The following is a 10,971-nucleotide window of genomic DNA, read 5'->3' as shown; positions in this document are numbered from 1 at the left end:
TATTCAAAAGCCGTGGATGCCAGGCCCCGGGAGTTGGGGCTGCAAAGATGGAGACCCTCTGGCAGCAGGGCAAGGCCTGAAGCCTACCCTGACTCCGCCAGGGTGAGGGCTGCAGTGCAGTGGGGGACAGCGGAGTAAACCCATGGACAAGGAGCGGTTGGGAACGGGAGCCACATTTCAGAGCCAGGAAGCCCCTTCAGTTCAGGACCAGAGAACACCAGGCATGGCAGCCTGTCTGTCTTCCCCTTGCCCACAGGTGCCCCCAAGATGGTGCAGCCAAACACAGGCCCGGAGCCTGGGGCCTTGGCTGGTCCTGCCCTTCTCAGGCCATGTGTCCAGTTGTAGCAAGATCTGTCACCAGATCTGGCAGCTGGCATCGCAAGGAAGACCAGTGGGGTGAGGAGGGACCTTGTGGCTGTGCTGGGTTCTGAGCTGAGTGCAGAGGGACAGCCGGGAGCAGGAAGGAGGAGCAGGAGTTGCTGCCTTGAGGCCAACCCTCCGGCCAGGGGCTTGCCATCCTGGGGGCTCGAGGACCTAACCTCAGCAGGCCCTGGCCCTCCAGACTTGGTGGTGGGCAGCTTCTCGACCCAGGCAGCTCACTGGCAGGCTGGATCCTGGGCCTTACCCGGTGCTGCTGGAGAGATGGGCACGCGTGCAGATGGCAATAGAGGAGTGAGGCGGCGGTGGCGCCGGGGGTGGGAGGGGGCCGGGGCCGGGGCCTGGAATAGCCGCGGATCCACCGCCTGCTTTGCATCTGTTCTGCTGCATGTGGGAGCCCGCATGTGAGGCTGGCTCAGCCTCGGCGGGGTGGCAGGTGGCGTGGTGGCCCCAGGAGTATAGACCCAACCTCCCCAAGTCTGGCCGGGCTCAGCCTTGCTCCTAGGGCTTCCGTGCCTCCGCTGTGGCCTGTGGAGTGGAACGGGAAGCACCTGCCTCCCAAGCCCTAACCTGCAGTGGGGCTGTCGCTGCTGGGCACTCCTGCTAGCCCCCCAGGACTGGGCCGAGCTCACGAGATGGGGCTTGTGCAGTGCCCCTCCCTCGCGACACAGAGCAGTGGTGCCACTGGTGGGAAGCCCCCCCCCAGTCACATCCCTCTGCGGCAGACCCTCCTGCTCCCAGGGCGGCATGGTCACTGTTACATAAGTGACCAGGGCCCGTGGCAGCTGCGTTCCCATGGAGGCCTATGACAGCCAGTTGCCCTGGCCTCCCCCACAGGGCTGCTGGAAGAGGAGAGGGACATGACCACAGAAAGCAGCCATCCTGCTGGCCGATGGCCCACAGTCTAGTGAGGGAAGGGACCTAGGGAAGGAAGAGCAGCGCACAGCCTCTCGGGAAAGTGAGGCAGGAGATGGCGAGTTCGAAGCCGGCCTCGGCAACTTAGTGAGACCCTTCTCAGAATAAACAGAAAGGGCTGGGGTGGGGAGTTGACTCTGAGGCAGAGCACCCGTGTGGGGGGGGAGCCCACTGAAGTAACTTGCTAGTAGAGAACAGGTGGGGTTCAGGGAGTCCTGGGCTCCGGGAAGGGAGGCCGATCACTAGAGACTGGGGAGGCTTCCCCAGGGAGGTGGTGTGGAAAGAGGCCTCGGCATTTCCTGGGGCTGGTGAGCCAGGGGGGTTCCCCACCACTGGAGGAGAGGGGCTCCCCTGGGGCTGGAGGAGGGGGGTGATCTGGCACAGGGTCCAGCTGGGAGGTACCTCCACAGCTGTCCACCTCACAGCAGCTGCTGCCCCTCTCAGAGTTCAGGGCCGTCCTGGGTCTGCCTGACACCAGGTCCCCACGCCTGGTGCGCCCCATCCACGTGAGGGCCCCGATGCCTGGGGTGAAACGTGGGTCCCTCCACCAGGGCCACAGCCCCACCAGCAGAGGCTCGCCTCTCACGAGCAGCCGCGTGTGCCAGGACACTGAGGCCTGGCACATTCGCGTGAGGAAGTGAATGGCCAGGACTTGGCGACCAAGAGGTGGACTGCTGTCTGCCCGGGGGTGGGGGCCACCTTTGAAGCTCGTGGGGCTGGTGGGGAATCTCGGGCAGAGGTTTAATGTCGCCTTGGAAGTGTGCAGAGCAACCTAGCATCTCATTCACCTCCTGCAGCTTCTCCAGAGGACTGGCCTAGCAGGCAGGGGTGTCTGGGGGTTGTGGAGTCCCAGCCTGGCCACTGTCACCACCTGCTCCCAGTCCTCCACTGAGCAGACTCCTTCCTAGCTCTGCGCCCTGGGTCTGGGAGGGGAGGGTGGCTTGGCCACAGCAGCACCCAGTCCCATTTTCCTTTGTTCTACTCAGTGTATTTAAGGCAGCCTCCTCCCACCTCCAGCTGCCACTTCAATCCCTGGAAAGGCGGGGGGCGGCGGGGGCGGGGCGGGAGATGGGGAGTATTAATAACGTCCCCAGACGGCGCTGCCCCCAGTGCGCCAGGTGGGCATCCATCGATCCGCTCTGTCGGGTTTGCTTCTGTCCCTTTGGTGGGGATGCCACTCGTGTCCCCTCTTCAGATGAGTGGAAGGGATTTGGGGGCAGAGCGGGGTTCACTGGGGGCCGGCACCTGAGCCCCCTTCAAAGCCTCTCAAGCCGGCTGCCTGCCGGCTGGGACAGGCCACCTTGCTCCTCTGCGCCCAGAATCCCACCTACTTTGCAGTAGGACCCACAGTTCCGCCTGCCTCCCCCCAGGGCTGACTGTGGGCCCGGGGGACAGGCGGTGGCCATGAATGTGCCAGTGCCTTGAAGTTGCCAGGGCTGGTGGAAGACGGGTCAGGGCCAGGGTGCGAACCACCCCCTGCTCCTGGGATGAGTCGTGGGCTCTGGAAGGCTGGGCTAAGGGACAGGTAGGGCACTGCTTCCCAGCCCCTGGGCCCCCCCCCCAGAGCCACAGCAGGGGAGCCGGCGGCCACACGGGCACACCCAGTGACCAACACACACACACACACACACACACACACACACACACACACGGCTGGGACCAGATGATGATGTTCATCCTGAGCCAGGAGAGTCCCAACAGCAAGCGCACCTGGGGACCGTGCTATGACCAAGCAGCGGCCACACTGTGTGTGCTTCCAGCCTCTATGTGGCCCAGAAGTGAGCCAGGGAGGTTCCGTGAGGGTCCCCCACCTCACAGTGAGGAAATGGCTTCCCAGAGATCTCGGGCCATGCAGAGCGGGGCTGGCCCGGGCCACGGTGCACCGGCAGCACAGGGCAGCCGGAGTGACACCAGCCCCTCCAGGACACCAGCCCCATGGCACCCCAGACATGCATCCAGTCACTTGTGCCACTACTGGGCTGTGTCCGGTGTCCACCCCTCCTGCCCCTGAGTAACTCAGTGGCTGGGACTGTGTCCCATCTACCTGTGCTTCCCCACGGCCTGGCACAGGGCCTGCCTGCAGCCAAAAAGCATGTGGCCGGTCCCGGTGATGCACTTAACGCCAGCAGCTCGGGAGGCTGAGGCAGGAGGATTGCGAGTTCAAAGCCAGCCTCAGCAACTGTGAGGCACTAGGCAACTGAGTGAGACCCTGTCTCTAAGTAAAATGCAAAGTCGGGCTGGGGATGTGCCCCTGAGTTTAATCCCCGGTACCAAAAAAAAAAAAAGGAAAAAAAAAAAAAGAAAAAGATGTATTTTGACGAGTGGGGGAGAGGGAAGGAAAGGATGAATGGACCAGTGGATGGGTGGGTGGTGGAATGTATGATGGGTGGGTGACGGGTGGGCGGTGGGTGGGTGGATGGGTAGAAAAGATGGAAGACTTCTCCGGTAGGCTCGCGGCGGCAGGCACATCTGTAACCAGGAAAGTGCCTGATCCCTGTCCTTTGACTCCGATGCCCTCTGCCGAGCTCTCAGCCCTGCCACAACAGGCCCCGGGTGTCCGGTCTGACAGTACCCACACGGCTGGGCTTCGGCCTGGTTCTTAGGATGAAACCCAGAAGCAGCGTGAATGGATTCCCGCGGGGGAGCCCCTCTGCTCACGGGGAGTGCGCGGGGAGCACGTGGATGTCACCATTAGACCTGAGTTCTAGCACAGTCTTGCCATTTGCCAGCCATGTGGCCTTTTGTGAGTCCCTCTGTCTCTGAGCCCGTCCTTCATGTGTATGGAGTGGGGAGAGGTCCTTGCCCCTGACCCCAGAGGGCCACTGGGAAGGCTGAGGCATGGAGGAGGGAAGGCCAGTGCAGCCTGGGTAGCTTCTGTGGCCAGGTGTCGCCCGGGGGCCTAGCCAGCAGCAAGCCAGAGGTGACGTGGCCCTAGGCCTCGGCTGCCTGTGACAGCAGCTTCCAGCCTCACTTGCAGGCGGGGCCGGCCTGCTGACCTGGTCCTCCCAGCAGTCACTCAGCAGATCCCAGGAGCTCAAGGGAGTGCTGAGCCCACTCGGGACAAAGGGACCATCCTGGCCTGGGGGTGGGGACTTTAAAGAGACCTCCTGGAAGAAGGCTGGCAGGGCCGGGGGTGCCTTCCCAACAGGAACCTCTTCAAGCCCTTTCTAGAGCCTTCCCTGACCACCGTGGGCACAGAATCTCCCTGCTTTTGACTGCTCTGGAGGTCTGGGGCCTGTAGGAGCTGAGGGGCCTGGCAAGATCCTCTGTGGCACTTAGCACAGGGTTGCGTACACTTCTGGCGCTCAATAAAGGGTTATTAAGTGAACGTCCTTGTCATCCATTCATCAGAACTTCCTGCCAAATTTTTTTTTTTTTTTTTTTTTTTTTTTGCCAGATTCTGCTGGGACCAGGGACACAGGTCACAGTGTAACATGACTGTTACCTTGTGTACTGCAGTCAGGCCTCTGGGGGAGCCAACAGGATCACGAGTGTCCCAGGGGGCAGGCACCAAAGAGGCACCTTTGAACTGCATCTATTTTATTTATTTTGGTGCTGGGGATTGAACTCAGAGATGCTCTACCGCTGAGATCCATCCCCAGCCTTTTTTATCTTAAGGCAGGATCTCACTAAGATGCCGAGGGTCTTGCTAAGCAGCTGAAGCTGGCCTCCAACTTGCAGTCCCCCTGTCTCAGCCTCCCAAGTTACTGGGATTACATCAAATGTGCCAATGAGGCAGGAGAAAGGCTTAAAAGAGGCACAAAGTTAATTTGGGCCCCATCTGGTTCAGGTCTCCGTGCAGCAGGGCTGAGAAACTACGGGCACAAGCCAGGCCATCAGGGTCAGGGAGACCTGTGTGAGCAGAAAACAGTGGGTCATGTGTTGCCTCGTACCCAGACCCCACCAAACAAAGGCACTGATCAGGTAACCTGACTGAGCCAAAGGGCACGCCTCCGATGACTAATGACGTGTGAAGTGTGCGAAGAGCTCGTAGACACTGAGTGCCCCACCCAGCACTGGGTTGGGGGCTAGCTTCCTTAACCCTGTAGATTCACATGAGCCCCTAGAGAGGCCACTCTCCGGGATCCCTGTCTTGGGGTCTTGGGACCCCAAGGTCTTGAGACCTCCCACCGCCCCTTTGGGAGCTATGCTTTCTATTACTTTATTTTTTTTTCTTGTTTTTTATTTTTGTATTTTTTTGGTACCAGGGATTGAACCCAAGGATGCTTAAAAACTGAGCCATGTCCCCAGAACTTTTAATTTTTTATTTTTGATACCAGATCTCGCTAAGTTGCTCAGGTTCTCACTAAGTTGCTTAGGGCCTTTCTAAATTGCTGAGGCTGGCCTTGAACTTGTGATCCTCCTGTCTCAGCCTCCCAAGTCGTGCCACCGCACCCGGCCTTTTCCTATTACTCTAATAAATCCTGTTACTGTGCTGTCACCCTGTGTCTATGAAGTTCATTCTTCACAAGACAAAGACCCCAACCCCATGCTCCGTCCTGCACCACTGCGCCCGCTTTGAACTGCCTCCTCAGGAAGGACGCGGAGCTGAACCCAGAGGGGGTCTTGAGGCAGAGCAGGAGTGCGGGCACAAGTAAGGAGGACGAAAGAGCAGGGCAGCTTCCAAGGACAAGGCCTGGGCACAGCCAGAGTGAGGGGCCCAGTGGGTGACAGTGAGAGGGCTCTGGAGAAGCTGGCAGGGGCGGATTTTGTGGGCCTCGTTCGCTGAGATGAGTAGAAATGTGGTAGTGAAGGGGGTGATGGTGTCCACTGGCAGGTCTGGCTGCCACACGGCGGGAGGTGACGGTGTGCTCCATTGAATGTTGGAAGCCAGGTGTGGGGAGAGGGCCTGGAGGACACATGGATGGTCCCACTCTCTCGCCGCCCCACCCTTGGCTCAGGGGCCTGTGGAAGGGGTCAGTGCCACCCTGGAGATGCACCAGTATCTGTGAGGCTTGTCCAGGGCAGATGGGCCTCTGTCACCGAGCAACTGGAGCCAGCCCTGCCTTCTCCAACCTGGCTCTGCAGGTCAGAAGCAGGATGCTGCTGTGTGCTGGGGAGAGGCCCGTCCCTCCTGCCTCCCCATCAGAGTGAGCTCGGACCCTCGGGACTCCAGGACAGGCCCTGGCTGGTTCTCTAGGCCCTCTGGGCCTCTCTGACCCAGGCTCCGTCCTCCCTCCTCCTCCATCCCTCTCACCAGGAGCTTCATGTGCTGTGGGCCCTGCCATTAGGCGGCACTACCTACTGCCAAGGTCTGGGACAAACCCGGCTAGAGGGGTGGTGGTTGCCGAGGGCTGGAGGTGCTGGGGAGCCCTGAGGAGGGGAGGCCTCAAGGCCAGGACTGGCCTGCAGACTTCTGAGGGGAAGTGTCTGAGCTGGGCCTGAAAAGGACTTCAGAAGGTAGCCTGGGAAGGTGAGGGAGGGCTACGGCAGCCGGGGATCTATGGGCAGGGAGGGGCTCGCCCATATTACTGGACCAGTGGCTTGTGGGATGGTCACGCCACAGATCAGGGCCTTAGAAACTCAGGCCTCTTCTCCCAGCTCTGAGCCAAGGGTATCCTCTAGCCAAGGATAGAGCTGGGCCTCAAGCTACACCACAGGCCCAGGAAAGCAGTGGCCTCCTCCCCAGTCCCACTCCATCTTACCTGCAGTCAGCAGAGCGCCATGTTGTCAGCTCGGCTTAACCTCTCTGCCCCTGGATGACACTGAAATCCTGAACTTGTCCTCAGGGTCCAGCTTCTCCTGGTCCCACCACCTCTCGTCAGGGCCAGTGTGCCGGACATCCAGGGATTGGGTCTGCAGGCCCAGGGTCAATGAGGTCCAAGCCAACTGGGACCTGTACAACCACATGTTGAACCTCAGGAAGAGCCAGTTTCACCCCCATGCCCACACCCCACGATCCTCCCCAGCCTGCCCTCTCCAATCTCATCTGCACTGTGCTGCAGCCTAAAATCCAGGGCAACCCCCCTCAAGCTCCTCGTGTGTGCCCCAACCATGGGAAGGCTCGGTACAAGCCAGGAGGTGAGGACCTGGGCAGGAACACACTCTCTGCTCCACCACAAGGTAGCTGTGTGTCCTTGGGGCCAGCCATACCCTCTCTGGATCTATCTCTCCTTTGTGCTCCAAGGGCCCCGTTTTCAAAATGCCGGTCAGTTGACACCACCCCCAACCCGGGGCTCAGGCAGCCCTGACCTCCGGAAGGTCAATTCTCCATCCTTACCCAGTTCATCCTGCTTTTTCCACAGGATGAGCTCCTTCCTCTGATCCCTGGGCCAGGCTTGTCTTGCTGCTGCAGACAGTGCGGGGCGACCTCTTGTGGTCACGTGTGGGTATGACATGGTTCACCTGCTCCTGCCCTGGTGGTGGCATGGTGGAGGGGGCGGGGTGCTGGGGGCAGGAGAGGATAGGACAGGCTGGAGGGCAAACCTGCCCTCGAAGATGGACCTCCACACCGCACTGCCACTTCCTCCAGAGGGTCATTCCCAGGTTCCTGCCTAGGGTCCAAACCCCAATCCCTCAGCGCCTCCCTCCACACTGGGCACCTCCCTGGAGCTCCGTGGGTGGTCCAGTGACCCAGACTGCCCCCAGAGGGCCAGGTGATGCAGCTGGTTGAGACGCTTGTAATCAGGGTCCTTGTGCAGATCAGGGGCCATCCCAGAATTTCCTTTCTCAGCCCTTCTGGGCTTTTCTGAGGTTTGCCTGCTGGTCTACCCAGGGGACAGACACTGCTCTCTAGCAACCCACCAGCAACCTGGGACGGCCACCTTCAGCCCCAGAGGAAATGCAGGCAAGGCCAGTCCCCTCAGCCAACTCAGCAGACACCCTAGGCGCACCTCACCCTGTGGCCTGCCCCCCCAGCTTACAGTCTCCCTGGGAACAGCTCCTCGCCCTGTTCCGCACGCCCAAAATAACCCCGTCCCAGAGCGTTCCTCCTCCACCCCCGCTCACATCTGTGAGGACAGGGTGAGGAAACTGAAGCCCAGAGAAGTTCAGTGCCCTGACCTGGGTCACACAGCCTAGGGAGGCTGAGCCGAGCAGACACGAAGCCCAGTGTTCTCGAGAGACCCACTTTCCTGGACCTCTGCCCTTGATTCTAGAATGGCCAGCCGAGGCACTGTCTGGAAGGGAGCCAGATAGGAGGGGAGGGTGCATTTAAGTTCAAGGCCTTCTAATTCCATCCTTCCCAGAGTCCTCTGAGGCAGATGTCATCATCCCACTTTTAACAGTTGCAGAAACCAAGGCCCAGGGAGGCGAGGCCACGCCCTGGTCACCTGGCTCCCTCCCAAGTGGGGGAGAGAGGCTGGGGCTGCTCCCTCCACCAGGACCAGCAGTGGCTGCCTCTGGGCTAGCGTGGCACACCCCCGTCCTCCAAGGCATCCCCAGTTCCTGGGACTGTGGGGTGGAGGGCCCCTAGGGAATGGGCCATGTGGCTAAGTGGGTGACCAGTTCCAGGCAGAGGGAGCGGCAAGAGCAAGGGCCGAGACAGACAAGGTGTAAGAACCTCCCGTTGCTGGAGTGATCCAGGAAGTAGCCCTCTCCCCGGGGAACTGGCCCAGGAACCCAGGCCTCTCTCATTCTTTCCAGGAAAAGGTAAGTCTGGCCGCGGTTCCTTGAGTTAATCAATGGCCACGCCCCTTCCCACGGAGGAGGCTGAGCCAATCCTTCCCTGAGCCCGGGACCCAGTCTGCTGGGACACCCGCGGCCCTTTCCGTGACTCCCCGAGACTGTCAGGCAGTGCCTTCCTTCCTGGGCCAGCCTGGCCTGGCCATCGCCCCTTGCTGGGGCAGCATGGGCCAAGCTTGCCCTCCCCTTGCCTGGCACGGCTCTTAGCTGGGAGATGCACCCGGACTAGGGGGCCTGGGTCCAGGGAATCCGCCTGCTCAGCCTCACTGACACGACAGTCCTGGACTCAGGTGCCAGCCCTGTGGCCAGGGTGGGATCCAGGGAACTGGCCAGGTCAGTTCTCTTCATCGTCACCACCGTCATCGCTGACATCATCTCAGCAGAATATTTATCTTCAAATACTTGCTCAGGGAACCCCCGGGGTCAAGCCAATAGAGAGGAGCAGCTGTCGTCGCAGTGGGACAGTGGACAGGGAGCCTCTCCTCAGATCCTGGGAACATTCTAGCGAACTGTTGCATGGGCCGAGGTCACAGCAGCTGCTCAGCTTGGGTGGCATCCAGGCCCACCTGCTCCCGGGGGGCGGGGTGGCCCTGGAACTCGGTCAAGGCCAGACTGCTCACTCCCTCCTTAGTGGTGGACCCTGCAGACTACAGCCTCCCCATTCCTGAGCACCCACCGGCCCCACCATTGTCCCTTATGGCCCCTCATTGGGGCTTGGAGGGTTTTCCTGGACCTGGGCATCCCCAGGGTGGCAGTGGCTTCAAGGGTTAAGTGGGCAGCCCCACACCCTTATACCCCATGTGTCCTAGGGGAGCCGCTTCCCCCGACCCTGCCTACCTTTTCCCCAGGGTCCCCTTGGGGCCTTACCACATCCTTCATCTCTTCCCTGCCCACTTCTTACCCCAGGGACCTGGATCAGCATCATAACATGTTCAAAAGTCTGGTAATGAAGGTGGTGCTCGCCTGCAATCCCAGCAACTCAGGAGGCTGAGGCAAGAGGAAGGCAAGTCCAAGACAACCTCAGCAACTTAGTGGGACCCTGTCTCAAAAAGTGGAGGTATAGCAGTGGTAGAGTGCCTCTGGGTTCCGTCCCCAGTATGGAAAAAAAAAAAAGTCTGGCAATGGCACGTCCCTACTCCACCTGGAGAGCAGGTGGGGGAGGCCAGGACCCACAGGGGCTCCCAGGAGTGAGTATGTGTTGTCCATGTTTCCTTGCAACTTTGTGTGTCTCTGTACCTGTCTGACTCTGCGGCCTTGTGTGCCCATGTGTCTGTATACCTGAGTGTCCTGAACCTGCTTCATCTCTCCAGGCGCTGACAGAGCAGCAAGGGCCACCCAGGCTGTTTGCCTGCTGTCCTTCAGGATTCTGACACTTCTGTGACCCAGCCCAAGTGAGGCTCCCTGGACTTCAGACCAAGCCCGGACCTGGGTGCACCCAGGGCCCCAGTCCTTCCTGATCTAAAATGTGCAGCCCAGATTCATTAATTAATTCATATTAGATTATTTTTAATGATTAAAAAAATCATTTGAAATGAAAATCATTTCATTTGACCCTTGCAATAACCCTACAAAGTATCATCATCCTCTGAGATGGCAGGTGTCTGACAAGGTCTCACAATGACTAAGGTGGGGCACCTGAGGCCTGGCCTCACACAGGGATGGTTGCCTTTTGGTCCTCACTAGAATAAGGGGTCCTGAGGGTGAGCCCAGGGTAGCTCCGTTTCCAGCCTTGGTGACCCCGCCTCCCTCCTAGGTTGAGACAGCAGTGACTGTCCCAAGGGCTGGAGGACCAGGGCATTTCTAACAGGCAAAGCCAGGTGTGTTCCAGCCCCTCCCTGGCTGCCCAGTCCGTGTTTTTGCCAACAGCACAAGAGTGTGGTAGGAGGGGGTGTCCCTGGCCCCTGTCCAGCAGGGAGTGTTGTCACCTAGACGTGGGCAGACCAGGTCTCCTGCAGCTGCCACCAGCCCGACTCAGGTGTACCTCACTGCGTTGACGGGGGGCCTCCCACCACACCAGGCCAAGGAGAAACGGTAGTTCACAGCACGCTCAAGGGG

At 60.0% G+C, this 10,971-nt stretch overlaps 1 long non-coding RNA gene across 2 annotated transcripts; it reads left to right on the top strand.

Annotated features, from left to right (window-relative positions):
* Positions 1–8,597: 8,597 nt before the first annotated feature.
* LOC143397241 (uncharacterized) lies at positions 8,598–10,454 on the top strand. 2 transcript variants are annotated; one of them, XR_013091143.2, is made up of 3 exons: positions 8,598–8,883; positions 9,823–9,919; positions 10,227–10,454. It is a non-coding gene; the product is annotated as an uncharacterized LOC143397241 (long non-coding RNA). The 2 variants fall into 2 exon arrangements; XR_013091144.2 differs by having other exon boundaries at positions 9,823–9,973.
* The last annotated feature ends 517 nt before the right edge of the window (positions 10,455–10,971 follow it).

Source organism: Callospermophilus lateralis, chromosome 4 (genome assembly GCF_048772815.1).
Source record: "Callospermophilus lateralis isolate mCalLat2 chromosome 4, mCalLat2.hap1, whole genome shotgun sequence".
In the NCBI taxonomy this organism is placed as follows: Eukaryota; Metazoa; Chordata; class Mammalia; order Rodentia; family Sciuridae; genus Callospermophilus; species Callospermophilus lateralis.
Note: the sequence above shows the minus strand (reverse complement) of the source record. Positions and strands in the feature narration are given on the sequence as shown.